The 16,701-nt window shown below is 39.3% G+C and overlaps 1 protein-coding gene across 2 annotated transcripts in view; it reads left to right on the top strand.

The window, feature by feature from the left end:
- LOC108577639 (protein neuralized) overlaps positions 1-16,701 on the top strand; it is a 145,940-nt gene that overhangs the window by 121,643 nt on the left and 7,596 nt on the right. The window lies entirely within an intron of this gene.

Below are 16,701 nucleotides of genomic sequence, written 5' to 3'. Positions count from 1 at the left end.
ATTCCGTTGAGTTCGAAGACCCTGCACACGCTTCTAATCATTCCGACATATTTACTCTCGCGTGCGGATCTTGGCTTAATATGCTGATTGTTTACGATCACGTGCATCACGTGCACGCGAACCTGCTTCTCTGATTACTTTAATCATGTGTATCTTTTGAACGTTGTTCGTCTCAATTCTTCTCTCTCTCTCTCTCTCTCTCTCTCTCTCTCTTCTCTGCGCTTTGTTAGTTTGCGTTCTCTTCGACGTGAAGCTTCCATGGCTGAAGATCGTGCCTTACCAGGCGTTCAAGTCTCTGCTACTTTGTTGCACGGAAGCAACGAATCGCACTTTGATTGCTCGAACAGTTTCGAAAACGTGCTCTTAATACCATCATTTAAATCGTGTTTCTTGTTGGCAACGTTTGACGACCTTTTTCTCTCGTGTAAATCACTTCCTTTTTGCGTAAATAACAGTGAAAATTGAATAGAATGGTTTTTAAGTCGAAATAGATGTAAATATTCTACTAAATTCTAGCTCGATTAAAAGAAAATTCAAAGTACATTTAACTACAGAGGATGAAAAGTCCGCAAACCTTTAAACTTTAATTTCCTCCGTAAAATAATTCATGTAGTAATTAAAGCAAACTATATTTAACGATTGCAAACGAATTCCATACCGTGATTACTGTTTTTTAATTAAAATTGAATTAACCCCTCGCCTTATAATAACGTGTCACACTCGTGATGCAGATTACAGTGACGATATTAACAGTAAATTTCAAATTAATAAACTCGAACTTTAATTTATGCCCAAACTTAATCCTAAATTTAACCCCTTGTAACAAAGTGTTACACCGGTGATGTAGATTAGAGTGAAGATATTAGATTTCTAACAAACTTGAATTCTACCTCAAACTTCAATTTACGTTTGAAGCTTGCCAACCACAAATTACCTACAGTACCATAACTTCTCGTCATTTACCGCGGTGTAAAAGCTATAAACAGCTAAAACAAACGTATCTACTCGTAAAAAGATAGTAACACAGGTAGTTAAATCTTGGAACTGCTTAAGTTTCCTAACTCTAACTAGACCAAGCACACCCTTTAACACTTCCGTTCCCAAAATACCCCGAAATCGATGAAAAAAGCAGTAAAAACTCGTTCCCAATCGTTCTGTTATCGCGATACTCCCTCAAGGGTCTCAGCCAGACTTCCTCCTTCTCTGAGACCCCTCTTTTCCTTCTTCACAGTACTCCCGTTCCCGTTCACCGGTTCACGTACGCGTTATTATTACTCGAACGTGCCGCGAGGCTCGCGCGTTACCACCTTACGTAACCCACATAGTGTTTCGCGGGGCAAGAAAAGTGGTATAATCTCAGGTCTCTCAGGACTTAGCGACAGGAGCGTAGAGAGAGGGAGAGAGAGTAGCGGAGAGTTACTTAAAAGAGAGTGGGACGCTCACCTTTCGGTGAGTCAGGCAGCGGAACGACCGTAGATCTCTCTCTGTCTCTCCTCTCTTTCTCTCTCTCTTTCGCGGAGGTTTCACAAAGAGAGAGGTTTCTCTCTCTTTCGCAGAGGTTTCACACAGAGAGGTTCCTCTCTCTTTCTATTTTTCACGGAGGTTTCACAGAGGTCTCTTTCTCTCTCACAAAAGTTTTACAGAGAGAGGTCTCTTTCTCTCTCACAACGGTTTCTCTCTCTCTTTCACAGAGGGAGTTTTTTCTCTCCCTCTCTTTCACAGAGAGAAGTTTCTCTCTCTCCCCCTCTTTCACAGAGGGAGTTTTCTCTCTCCCCCTTTTTCACAGAGGGAGTTTTCTCTCACCCTCTCTTTCACAGAGAGAGTTTTCTCTCTCCCTCTCTTTCACAGAGAGAAGTTTCTCTCTCCCTCTCTTTCACAGAGGGAGTTTTCTCTCTCCCTCTCTCACAGAGAGAGTTTTCTCTCTCCCTCTCTTTCACAGAGGGAATTTTCTCTCGCCCTCTCTCACAGAGAGAGTTTTCTCTCTCCCTCTCTTTCACAGAGAGTTTTCTCCCTCTCTCTTTCTCTCTTTCACAGAGAGAAGTTTCTCTCATCCTCTCTTTCACAGAGAGTTTTCTCTCTCCCTCTCTTTCACAGAGAGTTTTCTCTCTCCCTCTCTTTCACAGAGGGAGTTTTCTCTCGCCCTCTCTTTCACAGAGGGAGTTTTCTCTCGCCCTCTCTCACAGAGAGAGTTTTCTCTCTCCCTCTCTTTCACAGAGAGAAGTTTCTCTCCTTCTCTTTCACAGAGGGAGTTTTCTCTTACCCTCTCTTTCACAGAGGGAGTTTTCTCTCTCCCTCTCTTTCACAAAGAGAAGTTTCTCTCTCTCTCTTTCACAGAGAGAAGTGTCTCTCATCCTCTCTTTCACAGAGAGAAGTTTCTCTCCCTCTCTTTCACAGAGGGAGTTTTCTCTCACCCTCTCTTTCACAAAGAAAAGTTTCTCTCTCTCTCTTTCACAGAGAGAAGTTTTTCTCTCTCTCTTTAACAGAGAGAGTTTTCTCTCTCCCTCTCTTTCACGGAGGTTTCACAGAGAGAGGTTTCTCTCTCTATCTCTCTGTCAAAGAAAGAGAGAGAGAGAGAGGAGGCAGGCTCGTTCTAGCAGAGGACTAAGTAGCTCGGCAAAGATCACGGCGTCGGGCGTGGGAACAAGGCCCCTCCTGGCTCTGTGTACGCTCCTCTCGACACACGGCGAACATTACTGGAACTTCCTCGGCGTGGCAGCGGTGCTGCTTAACAGTACCTGGAGTGGCCGATTCGAACGGGTCGCAATGCCCGCCTCGTTGAAACCGCTGCTGCTGGCTGCTTGCTGCTGCGAACGAGAACCGCGTAATCCGGCTACTTCCAAGCTTCTTTCTTTCTTCGTTTTCGTTGCTTCCAGGCGTCGTCGTGCTGGAACATCTCGACGGTTATTGGTTCGGTGATTTTCCGCCGAGGATGAAATTGTAGGCTCGACTTGATGGATGCTAGGTGGATATTCCGGACGTGATTCGGAGAACGTTTCTGATTAAATGAATTGCCAGAGGTCAATTGAAATCTGAACAATTTTTTCTTTTACTTTTGTTCGTTTCGCGAAATGATTTCGTTTCTTTTTTAATTCTACCGTGTTTAGTTACTTCCAATTTTCATATTTGAAACAGTGAGTGATTGATTGGCTGAGAAAGACTGAATGATTATTAATGCATCGAATTATCGTTGAATTTTGGAAACTGTTTGTTCTATGGTTCCATCGAAAGGATTTAGTATGTTATGAAATTATTATAAATGTCTGGTGTCTTAATGGTAACTTAATTCACTGGAGGATTCGAAGGGAAATTCTGACGAACTTCGCGCAAACAACAACTTTGTTCACTAAACTGTGAGAATTTTAAAAAGGATACAATTATGAATAATAAGATGACGTATAGTTGGGGCCACGATATAGCGAGGTCGTAAATTAAACTCTGAAGAATCGGCACCGATTGATTTTGCTAAAATGGTATTTCATTTACAAATGGAAAATATGTTAATATTAAGCTACACAATCTTTTTGCACTTTCTATCTGTATATAACACGAGTAGATAAACTAAGATGCTAAAGACATCAATAAGACCTTTACCTGTAACCGTACTTCCAAAAGCGGCTTCCCCCAGAGGGAGAAACCCTAATTTGTCCTAGCTGCATGCAGTTTTCAGTAAATATATTAGAATCTGTTGACTTTCGCTGGATACAAGAATTCTTCGTACGGTCCTGACAATGGTTTCAAGTACTTATCTGCTCGTATCTCTGTCAATTTTCGGGTCCCGGCAGCTAAAACATGTTTACTTTGACGTCTGACCGATTTTACGACCTCGCTATATCGTGGCCCCGACTATAGCTTTCATTCAATTAGAAATCCCAGAATGGGAAGCAGGAAACGTTGAAACAAACGAAGTAAACAGTCGTCTACAAAATTATAGACTTCTAGCGTAACTTATCTTCCTCTGAATAACACATTCCCAAAAAATAAATTAAAATCTAAAAATATCCAACGGTGGTCCTTGAACTTCACAGTAACCCAAAATTACAGACACTAAACACACCTTATCTCACTCGAAACGACACGTTCCAAAAAATAGATAAAAATATCCAGCCCTACATTAATCATCTAACCGAACTCATCTTACATTCAACGACACGTTTGACAAAGTCCTCCGTAGATGCCCAATGGCGGACACCAAAGTTCGTAGTAGCATAAGGTGAACAATCACGAACTCATCATCTTGTCACGTCAATCTTTGTTTGGCGACAGAAAGGGTTCGTCGAACCAAGTGTGCGTACATACCACCAGGAAGCGTCATTTGTCGCGTCAATTTTCTGCTCGCGATTTTTCCACTCGGCCCTAGAAATAGAAATTGATTAGAATGAACGAAGGCGAGGGTGGGCTATAGCTCGGTCAAGGCTCCGTTTATTTACATCGTGCAAAGGACATCGCGTTCACATCGCGGAGGCGGCCAGGCATTGTTACATTGGCGCCCCCCGACTCCCAACGCAACAAATTACTTTCACTTTGGCACGGTGATAATGGTAGGTGTAGCGACGTGTAACGTGGTATTCCAGCTTGAAATTGCTCTCGGTACGTCCGTATATTATAAATGAAACCTTCGGCGCGCGTTTACGGCCGTTTAAGGAAGTCCGAGATTGTTATTCCGTGTGTTTAAATCTTACGATCAAGTGAACGGTCGTAATCGAATTTTTGAGATCGTTAAAGGTTACGGGGATCATTTGTGAGGGAGTTCTTTAAACGTTATTGGAGAAGGAGAAAAGTATTATGTCATATTATGAAAAACATAAACTTAAAATTCATTTTAAGTTTTGATTTCTAGGCTAACAATGTTTTTATTGAATTGTGCATAAGAAAGAAGAATTGAAGTTCGTGTGAAAGTGAAATGAAATTATTTTGGGAACTTTTGGTTGAAATTTATTTTGGGAAATTTCATTTTTTCTGTGATAATTAATTTTTCCGTTTGAGATGCAAGGATCTTATGTTAAAAAGAACGAAGTTAATATTCATTTTCATGAATGGACGGTATATAAACAGAATTTCTAAAAAAAATCGTAGATGCCCCGTTTTAGCAATGATCGATTCCCATTACAACTTTGGTGATTTATTTATGGGCTGTAAATTGTTGGTTAAATTTGCTGGAGGTGGTGGAAACGAGTTTCTATTTCCATTGTGACATGGCTTCGATACGAAATGGAATCAGGACCAATGTATTTTATTCTTCGTTTCACTTTTCTAGTTCTACTTTCCCTTGGAGCGTATCATTTCGATAATAGATTTACATAGCCTGTCGTGCTACGTTTTTCACTTCGTTCCATTGGTAATTCTCACCTGAAGTAGGAAATTGCAACAAGTAACGCGAGTCTAATTACTGCGTAGCTTTTCGAATCAAATTGAGAACGAAGTTTCAATTCGAAGATATTTGGATGTTGGTGTATTCGAATATTCGAATATCAGTAGAATTCGGATTTCAACTTGGAATAGTTGAGCTGTTCGAGTAATTCGGATAATTCGAAGTGTTCGAGTTTCGGATTCTGCCGATTATTTCGTAAATTTCGAGTATTCCAAGTGTTTGAATTTCGGATTCTGCCGAATATTTCGTAAATTTCGAATTCTGCCGAATATTTCGTAAATGTCGAGTATTCGAAGTATTCGAGTTTCGAATCCTGCCGAATATTTCGTAAATTTCGAATTCTGCCGAATATTTCGTAAATGTCGAGTATTCGAAGTATTCGAGTTTCGAATCCTGCCGAATATTTCGTAAATTTCGAATTCTGCCGAATATTTCGTAAATGTCGAGTATTCGAAGTATTCGAGTTTCGAATCCTGCCGAATATTTCGTAAATGTCGAGTATTCGAAGTGTTTTAATTTCGGATTCTGCGGAATATTTCGTAAATGTCGAGTATTCGAAGTGTTTGAATTTCGGATTCTGCCGAATATTTCGTAAATGTCGAGTATTCGAAGTGTTCGAGTTTCGGATTCTGCCGAATATTTCGTAAATTTCGAGTATTCCAAGTGTTCAAATTTCAAATTCTGTCGAATTCAAACACTTTGACTATTCGAATTATCCGAATAAAGAATTCGAATTCGAAATTACCCGAATTACCCAAATAAAGAATTCGTATTCGAAATTATTCCAAGTTGTACAGCCCTGATTCACAATGCACAGCAATTAATTTTTCTAAATTCATGCACACAACACATTCATAGTATACCGAAAGGGTTAATATCAGTCGCGACACGAGCTCCTGTCGCAATTAGACAAGTAGTCATCAGCGATAGCAGGCGGAGTCGTTCGGTGGTTCTCTGGATCGAGGGAAGATCGCAGGATCACCTAACGCGCGCGTTTTGCTGTACGCGTCAGATGCAAGGATCCACGAGAGGTACACTTCCGTGCAAATGTGTGTCACGAGTTTCCCACGAGATGAACCGGCGAATGGCAACATAGGCGCGGGCATAGACCAATTACTAGCGTAGACTCTCATTGACTCGCGATTTACGCGCACGATCGATCGATCCCGGGAAAACGCGATTAAAACCGCGGCGGTCGACTACGAACGACGATCGTCGTCGCTGCTCTTCATCGCGGATGATACCTCGGAGCGGCTCGTAAACACGAATATTATGAGAGTAGAAATTATTCGTCGAATGTGTTCCATGAGGAAGTATTTAAAGCGCCGAACTTTCTTTGAAATTAACACGAGCTATAGATCTGAAGTAGAAATTTGATAAAGAAATAATTTGAACGAGCGTCGTACATAGAAATAGTTAATCAGACATGTTTTACACCTTTGAATTGTTATCCGCCTCTAGAATCATTTAAAAAGCAGAAAATTCACGCCACAAATTTTCGACCACTCGAAATCATGCAAATCATGCAAAACACTCGATCATCGATCTTTCACTTGATCCTATTTTATCTAGATGATAAAAATCGTGAATACTTTACTTTTCTTTCAAACTATTATATTATACATTTAGTAGTAACTTTTTTTCAAGAATTGATAACTTCGATGTTCAATAAGAAGGCTAATTAAGGTATTTTGTCGGGAAATTGTGTTGACGATAATGAACGCATTTGGTCAGAAATTGTATTGCCAAGTATACAGAAGAGAATTATCGACAATCGATATCAAGATTTCAAGCTATTAGTTCGGAGAATGTTCTCGTTGTTCGCAGACGAATGGTACGTTCTCGTAACAAGAATCGTTCGTTTCATCGTCGAGCATTAATTATACCCTGGTAAATCAACAGACGGCCAAAGCGTGCCTTTGTTATGCTCTCTTGCTCACTTTCACCTGCCAAAACGTTCTCTTTTCCAATCGTTAAAACGACAGGTGACCCCTTGGTCATCTCGCCGTGTCAATTCTTCATTTCCACCGTGAAACCTTCTATCTCGACCATAATAATTCCGTAAATTTTCTGCACCACTTTTCATAATTTAACAGTAAAGAAAAGGTGACTTTTTCTGACCTTTGAATGGTGTTTTATCGATAAAATTTGAAACTGTATTCCAGTGAGTTCCATTTAAAAAATTGAAACTGCATTCCAATGAATTCGTTAAAAACATTGCGGAAGTAAAGAGAATCGAGTTACAAAAATCACTGTAAATTTACAAAGGAACGACTTCAAATTACCAATGATAAAAAATATTTCTTCTTTATCACACTCCAGTTTCAGCTGATAATGAAGAAATCGATAACTTTTCTTACCCCAAAATTTTATCAAAAAACGTTAAATTCTCCTCGGATTAACCCTTCCCTAACCAAATTTCTTCATCTCAAAAATCTCTTATCTACCGATCGTCAAAGTTAGATGAATTTTTGTTCAAGAACTCGAACGCGACATATACATCTCGCTAGTCAAAAAAGGGTTAAATAAACTCCCCTCTCCTGAAGATTTCCAAGAGATTATATTCATAATCTTCTATACTCCATCTTATTCTTCCGCAAAGAAAAAAACTAATTAAGTTCCTGAAACGTTTCGTGGGATGGAAAGGCCAGGCTCTCGGTCGACGTTTCGATTTCTCGAGGAATCGTCGATTCGGTCCCTTCAGCTCGCGCCAACCGGTTCCGGAACGTAGCTCAATTTCATCCAAGAGTGAACACGCCAGGAAGAGAACGGGGAAAAATTGGCCGGGTTTTATTGCGAGTTGCCCGCGGGAATCGTAATTTGTCAGGGTCACGAAACTTCGCGCCCGCGAAAATCGGCCACAGAAGGGTGGCCTCGTTGCTGCAGAAACAACGAGCCTCGTGATCACTGTGATTCGCTTTTTCCACGGTATCGTCTACCCTTCTCTGTAGAATTGCGTGTGTGGTTCGTTGAGAATTGTGTTAATGTTTTTATCTCGAAATCTTTTGAGAATTTAGATTTCATAGGGACGTGGAATTTTTTTGAATTAATTACAAAAATCTGCTCTTTGATATTGGAAGAGAGCAGATGAAAAACTAACAGAGTCTCGTCATTGCTCTAAACTGTAAGATTGAAATCATAAATAATGTAGATATTGCAAGTTGTAAAAGAAAATAATTGAGTGGCAGTAATTTGATCTAATTAAATAATTAATTACGCAATTCTAGTTTAAAGGGGAATCAGCAAAAATTAAATTAACCTTTCAAAAATATTTTTACTATGCAAGATACAAAAGTATGTATTTTTAGTGTTTCAAAAAATTTTTTTCTTTTTCTCTTGAAAATTTTCAATTTTGCAACGATTTTTTCCCCTGCGTCCTTTATTTGGTTTAGCGCTTTCCGTCGACTAGAGATGCAATCACGATGCACAGTTGTAATAAATGAAATTATTTAACACATTGAAAATTTCTTTGAAACTCGAGTTGGAATTAGATTGTTTCGAAAAATGATTAGGCGACGTCGCGTTTATATTTTGCGATAAAAGATAGCGAATGGTATGTTACAAGAATTATGCATTTGCATACAGTGTAAGGCTAATTGAAACGAGAAACAAATGGATGACCATTGAGTGCTAATTAATAGGCATGCGCTTTCAATTTCATATCAACAAGGAAGACGGTCTAATCTTGTTCGCCGATTAAGAAAACCTGATACGGTGGTTTGCATGGTAAATAGATGTTAATTGTACAGGATTGCGGTTGAGTTACTATCTCAGACCGCACGATACAGGCACAGAGTGGTTTTCTTCATTTCTCCTTGTCATTTATCATAGAAGATCGTAACTTTCTTTGGAACAGTGTAATGTACTTACTGAACCTTGTACATTACTTTGAGCAATTTAACTCACCGGTGCTTGTCAAGGTAAATTGTGAAACCTGGACCAGTTACATCTTCTTTCTTTTGTTTAAAGATTTAAAAGTTGGCTAACGTAAAACAGAATTCTAAAGAATAGGACTAATTTTAAATTAGAATTTTTTATAAAATTGGGAAGAGATTTCAGAGGAATGGAAATTCTATCAATTAAATAATACAAAAGAAAATTGTGAAGAGTAAGACAAATTTTGATTTAGAAATTTTTATAAAATTGGGAAGAATTTCCAAAGAATTCAAATTCTATCAATTAAAAAATTTCCCATAATTTGACAAAGTAAATAAAAAACATATCTTCTCTGCTTTCTTTAAGATTTCAAAATTGATAGAATTGATAAAATTGCGTAGAATTTTGAAAGAAATTTCGAACTCGAATTATTCAATTTTCACGGAGAATCCGTATCGATTTTGCGACTAATTACTCGAGTATTATGCAATGCTGTGATGAAATATGTTGTCGCTAATTAGCAAACAGTGAATCTCGTTAGACGATTAAAAAGTACACTTTGTCGAACGTTGTTGAATCATCTATCTCTCGCAAACCGCGATTTGTCTCGCTCTCGTAGGATCACACAGATACACTAAACGCTTTCCAGGCGTATGTGACGCTTATTAACGGTGTTCACGACCCCGCGTCGATCATCGGGATCAATAGGGTTGAGGTCAAAGGGGCAGATTCACGATGATCGACGATGACCCCTGGCGTAGTCGTCAAAGTGCCTCCGCCGTGAGTACATCTGATCGATGATCCATTTCGAGATCGATTTACTAACCCTCAAAGTGGTACGCTTCCTTTTGATCTCTAGATCTTTTTCGGCCGAGATTAATCTTCGTTTCATTCGATTAGCATTCGTCCAACGATTCTTTTCATTCTCTAATTTCTTTTTTCAATATTCTTACTCGATAACATTGCAAGCTTTAAGAAAATTTGTTTTATTGTTAAGGTTATCCAATGGAGAAAAGTTCGATTATCGTGTAAATGTTTGAACCAGTTTATTTTTTTAGATTGCTCAAGAAATCTTATTAACATTAGGCAATTATTATAGAAAATAAAGTGTCTCGAGGACTTTTAACTACTAAAAATTTCTCCAGTACACAATTTGTGTTACAACAAATCTCACTTGAGAGCTCACACTCGTGCCTCGAACCTCTCAAGCAGGGAACACAGAGCTCATCAGAGCGATCATAATCAAATCTCCGATCTGCCTCATCATCGTCGTCATCGCCACTGCCGAGTCCCACTCAAGGAAGGACTCGATTCCTCTCAGCTGGGCAACAGTTGGCGCGCGTCGATTGGTCGATTTCACGCGGGAATCGTTTGAAGATTTAGCCAAGTGTTTATTATCGCTAATACTTCATTTTTCAGTTTCTAATCTTCTAACCTAATCTGTTAAATATACGTGTCTTCTTTCATAGAATATTGTACAATAATATGACGACCATCAGTGGGTCACATCGTCTATTCAATTTTTTTGTCATCCTGGAATGACCCATCGCTGGGTCACACCGTTTATTCAATATTTTCACGTCCTGGAATGACCCATCAGTCGATGACCCACCGTGGGTCACGTCGTCTATTCAATCTTCTTTGTCGTCGACGTTGGAGTACCCCATCAGTGGGTCACGCCGCTTATTCACGTTAGAATGACTCATCAGTGGGTCACGTCGCAAAATGAAAGCTTCTCTCGATGACCCACCGTGGGTCATCTACTCAATCTCCTTTATCGTCCAACATTGAAACGACCCATCAGTGGCTCACGTCATAAACTAAAAGCTTCTCTCGATGACCCACGGTGGGTCACACCGTTCCGAACGTCTCAAAAAATTAGCAATTCGTACTCCACGACGAACATAAACGAAAGAATTACCATCTTTCAATACCTTCTCACTGACTCCAACAGAACATTTCTATTTCCACCTGAAAATTTCGGACAGGATGTTCGATTCCTGAACCACTGGTGCGGTCGTGGCAAGTCCTCGACGATTATCCACGCCGAGGCGTGTTTCCTCGACGCGGTTTCCTAAGCGCAGTCCGCGTCGCGATTCACCGTGGGAATCTGGCGACGTGTACCGTTGCGCTCGTTCGTTCGTTCGTCGCCGCCGTTCTCGTTCGTTGTCCCGCCAAACGAACCGTGATTCCATTTAACCCTTGGTAATCGTCGCCTCCTCCGCGGCGAGGCCCGGGGGTGGAGAACACGATGTGCTTCCGCTTTGCTCTATCAGAAACACGGTTTCCACGTAAAGCGATCCTAAATCGCGAAAGAGGATCAAAGGGGGATCAAGGCTGGACGTGTGAGAGTGTTTGGATTTTCTTCTTGTTTCTCGGATTAGGCGAGACCGTGTCTATTACAGCGGATAGTTGATGGTTTTGTGCATGCGATATTTTGATACGAAACGAAGGAAACTGTTTGGTACGCTTATTACGAGGCAGTCTTGGCGACAGTTATTTTGGATGACAAGTAAACTCGAGGAACGAAGGGTTAATACTTCGGTTTAGTGGCCGAATCGTATTACGAAGAAATTTCAAAAATTAATCGAGTAATGTTGGTGAGGCAAGTTCGAAGGCCTTCTTTCTAAATTATCATTTATCAAATAGTTAAATATTAAATTATCATTGATAAATTAATAAATTATTAAATTATCAAATTAGATACATTTTACATAGTTGCAAATTGGGCAGCTTTTGGTTCGTCGCTAGTTATTTGGTAACATTTATTTCATTAGTTGTTATCCTTGGTTCTTTTTTATTGCTTTATTTTTGTTCGTATCTTTCGATGTGAGAATAATTGAAAAATAATTAAAAATTAGGCAGCAATAAATTCGTGAAAGTTTAACGAAGAAGGCTAGTGTTGTTTTAAGGGCTGAGAAGAGCAGAAGTGCAAAATGAAAATAATAAAAAGTAACGAATAAAATTTTAATGTGATTCATGAAATACTTCCAATAATGGTCAGTAATGATAAATATATATTTCGAATAGTGAATTGAAAATGTTACTGATGAACGAAATATTAATTCTCAGTATCGATGACTTTCATAGATACGTGGAATTCACGAAATATTCCAATTTGCATGGAATCCAGGTAATTATGAAGCTAATTTCGATGCACGACATAGCACGTACAGCAGTCAATTGAACGCATCCGCGATATTAACGGTATCCCATTGTTAAAACAGCACATAAATCGATCGAGAACCGTGAAATTAAAGGATCGTGAGATTTCACGAATAAACGAGACAATAGACACCTAATTCACCGGATACAAATTATCCAGTCTCCTTTTTCATGCAAATACTCGAGTAAAAACTACGAAGCAAGTAAGAAAAAAGTTAGAAACTCGCAAACTTTCTCTTCCGAACATTTCTTTCATTTCTAATTCTCCGCTCTGAATAATCAAATTATCAACAGTATGTTGCCAACGAAAAATTTCATTTACAATCGTTATAGATAGATTGAAAAGTTCGGCGGTTGCGCAAAGATCACACCTGAAATTCTGAAAAGCGGTGGAACGATCCTCGAACGAATCACTTGAAGAGGTGCACTCTGTGGCTCTTTAACACGGGATCAAAGCTTCTCGACGCTTCGAGTCTCCCAATTACAACCAATTACCCGCAAAAACTCCATCCTCGGGGATCGAAACTCTCAATTACACCAACCACCAGTCTCCAATCTACTCTCAATCTCGAAACTCTTGTAAAGTACTCGAACAACAAACCGAGACCAGTTTCCGTGGAACAAAAAGCTAGAACCGAAAAATGAAAAAATAAAGAACAAAGTCTCTCCGCTGCTTTCTCAACGATAAAAATCTCGTTGTTTCGTTTCCAAGTTGAAACGGATCGAAGTTTCGACCGCGTGAAAATACGATCTCTCAATTATGCTCGTTGAAAAGCACCGAGAAAAAGCGGAACGATCGTGCCATTCAGAGGATGCACGCGATCGTTTCTCTCTCGCGAGCATTATCGTCGAACGCAACGTGAATTTCTCTCTTTGCGAAATGTGGTAACGGTATAGTGAGAAAAAGATGTTAAAGAAAAAAGGAAAGAAGGAACGAAAAAGATTTGTATCGGGGTGACGAAGGAATTGGAAATTAAAATTGGTCGGCTGACAGGTTCATAATGCGCGCCTTAGCCGGACCGTGAGAAACCGACATCCGTTCGTGTGTTATTTTTGCCGGTGATCCATGGATCGTGACCGCCTTGGCTGATCGAGAGACGCGAGCCGCGGTTTCGGTTCGTTAGCGGATTAATCGCGGCTCGAATTAATGCCGGCGCAACTTCTTGCGCCGTTCCATTGCGATTTTTCCGCGGTCCCTGGTGACTGATTAAGTCGCACCGAGGAATTGTGTAGGGGGCAGCATGCGAGGAGTTGAGGTTAGGTTGGATTTTTGGGACCGTTTTGGAAAATTTCTTTCAGAGGTATTTTCTTTTTTCAAAGACCTTTTTATTATGGTTATAAAGAGATAAATCATTGATACACTATTTACAATGTTTATTGATAAAACTTGGGACTTAAAGTACAGAATTAAGATGTTAATGATTTTTAGAAATGGCGGACATGATTTTCACCTCGACTTAGTTGGTGAATAGCTAAAAAAATTAAGTAAATGGCAATATTTGTTTCAAGTGAGGTTCTATTTATCCGGTTTGATAAATACAGCACTTTTGAGATGTCTGTTTGGTGCACATGTGTGTACTAACTTTATTTAGCTTTATCTTGCAAAAAAAAATCCTGTCATAAAATTCTAGAACTTGTGAAGCAATGCAAAACTTCTCCAAATCAATACTTGGCGAGATATTTCAAATTTTTGATAAAGAAACATTCGAACCTCGTTAGCAAAATTTTAATAATTGCAACTTGGAAAATAATCCTGTCACTGGATGACTTCTTAATTCTTTGAAGCACGGAATTTTAAGACAAAAACAGACTCCAGTTGCACAGGAATTTTATTTGAAAAAAATGTAACAAAGTAGGTATGAATTGCGACATAAAACGAAAACTTAAAAAAAAAATGTCGAGATAATTAATTATTAGGTGGGACATAAATAATCTCGCCATGAAATTTGTGAAAACAGGTTAAATTAGATCAGTTTTGTTTTCTTAATGTTTCAAGGTGTAAGTACTAAAAAGGTGGGACACTTTTTACCCCATTATGCCCCAAAGAGTTAAATAATGCAAAATTTGTCTAAATTAACGCTTCGTGAGATATTTCAAATTTTGATCCTGTCCTAGGATAACTTCTTAAACAGTGCAAAAGTTTTCTAAATTAACTCTTCCTGAGATTTTTGAAATTTTTGATAACGAAACATTCATATCTCATTATCAAAACTTAAAAAAAAATTGTGTCAGGATACCATTAAAATTTTCCTCCACAATTTTCTCTAACTCCACTCTATCAAATAACGCAAACTAAACAAACATACCACCTCTTACAAAATACCCAATTTCCCAATACCTCTCATAACCTCGTTCAGCAAAAATGCACTCGGAAACGGCTAAAGGTTCGCGGAAGTCCGTTCTCCTTTCGCGGTGGTCAGTTTCTGAATCTGTCCTCTCTCTCTCCTCAGAGACAGAAAAGGTGCTCGCGAAACTTGGTATCCGGCAGCTGGGAAAATTCGCACTCGCCCAGTGCTGCCAATCGTCGAACGTAGGAAACGGCGGAAGCCTGCAAAAGTCGAGGAACGGCGGCGGACTGCTTCCTGTTGCCGGTCACTGTTAACGGCGCTTTTCGGCGCGCATCCGCTCCTGGAGAAAGCGTATCGGCCGATGCTCCTTGCGTCCAGGCCACTTCCGCTCGAGGAGCGTGTGGTTTCCGGTGCGTGGCGCACGTACGATATCGACTACGATACACAACCGCTTCTGTGCGCATATCGATAGTCAGTTGGAAGTGGGCCGCCGCGAGTGACGGTTGTGGTTCACGTTTCTTCCTCCTTTTTCGATCGGATAATCTTCGGTTCTTTAAACTTATCTATACTCGAATTGCAATTGAAATTATTCGAATTCCGTGACACTGTTTTTCTGATTGCAACTTTGATTACCATCGCAGTGACAAAGATTTTGTGGCACTTGTCGAAGCAAAGAATCGCTCTTTTTTTTCTTTCGGCAAGTTTTCTTTGCGAAGTTGAGTATGGAGTTGTAAGAAATTTGAATTATAATTGAAATTGCGCGAATTTGTTTCTGGGGAAAAAATTTTGTGGCACTTTTGGGAATAATAAAAATCGTTGATTTTCTTTTTGGCAATTTTTCTTTGCGAAGTTGAAACTGCAGTTGTAAGAAATTTGGATTATAATTGAAATTCAAATTTAATTTTTGTGGCACTTTTTGGAGTAATAAAGATCCTTGATTTTTTTTTTTTTGGTAATTCTTTGTGAAGTTGAAAGTGGAATTGTGAGAATTTTATTGAGTGACAGAGGATATTTTACAATTTTTATTCGAATACGAGGATTTTAATGACTGAAGACGGTTTGATATGACGAATTGTGACGACGGTTGTTTGTTTTGTTTGTACCGAAGAAATTCGAATCACTGTCAGCGATTATAGTACGTCGGAGACTGTTACATTCTAGACTCTAATTACACTGAATGAAATCTAGTTCTGTTATCCTTCGTTTGAGTCACCCGAATATAATTCTAAACTATGCATCATGAACGAAGTAGATAAAATGCTATCTTCAACTGTCACAAGTGTAACTGTCAATTCTTATCAACTTCCTCCAAACTTCCACGTTAAATTCTTTTATCAAATCAGCTGTTTCCTGCAATTAAAGATATTTAAAAATATACAACAATTTTCAAATATCTCGTCCACTTTGCTCAAACTTTAAATCAAGTTGACAACATCACTAATATAACAACTATAAATTTCTTCAAAAATTAAATAAATAACTTCGAAAAATTCCAAAAGTAGAATTGCTTATCGCTCCACAAATAAAATAAATAAAAATTAACAAAAATTCCACCAAACTCAGAGATACTAAAAGTATCTATAGCAAACTACAAAGCGACCATTTTTTAACCTAATCAACAAAGAAAAAATACTGTAAAAATTCTGCAAAATCGACATCCGCTGTTTTAATTGCAAAAGATTGAAAACTGAATCGAAGGGAAGTCGATAAATCCAGAAATCCTGGACAACACAGATCTCGCCTCGATCTCGCATGGATCATTGGGAATGGCGGCGTTTCCAGGCTGGGAATACCCTAGACGCAGCCTGGGAATATCCTGGCAACACTCCCGCATTCCGGATCGACGAGTCGAAGTTATGAAACTCCGAAGTGGAAACGCTCGAGCTGCCACAAGAGGAGGTGGTTTTGCATTTCAGTTTCTCGATCGAATTCCATCTTTCCTCTCTCTCTCTCTCTCTCTATCCGCTTCGATATCCGCCACGTTTCGCCATCTTTATCTCACTC

The sequence above is a fragment of the Habropoda laboriosa genome, unplaced genomic scaffold (assembly GCF_001263275.1).
Source record: "Habropoda laboriosa isolate 0110345459 unplaced genomic scaffold, ASM126327v1 scaffold718, whole genome shotgun sequence".
Taxonomy (NCBI): domain Eukaryota; kingdom Metazoa; phylum Arthropoda; class Insecta; order Hymenoptera; family Apidae; genus Habropoda; species Habropoda laboriosa.
This window is presented reverse-complemented; position numbering and strand designations above follow the sequence as displayed.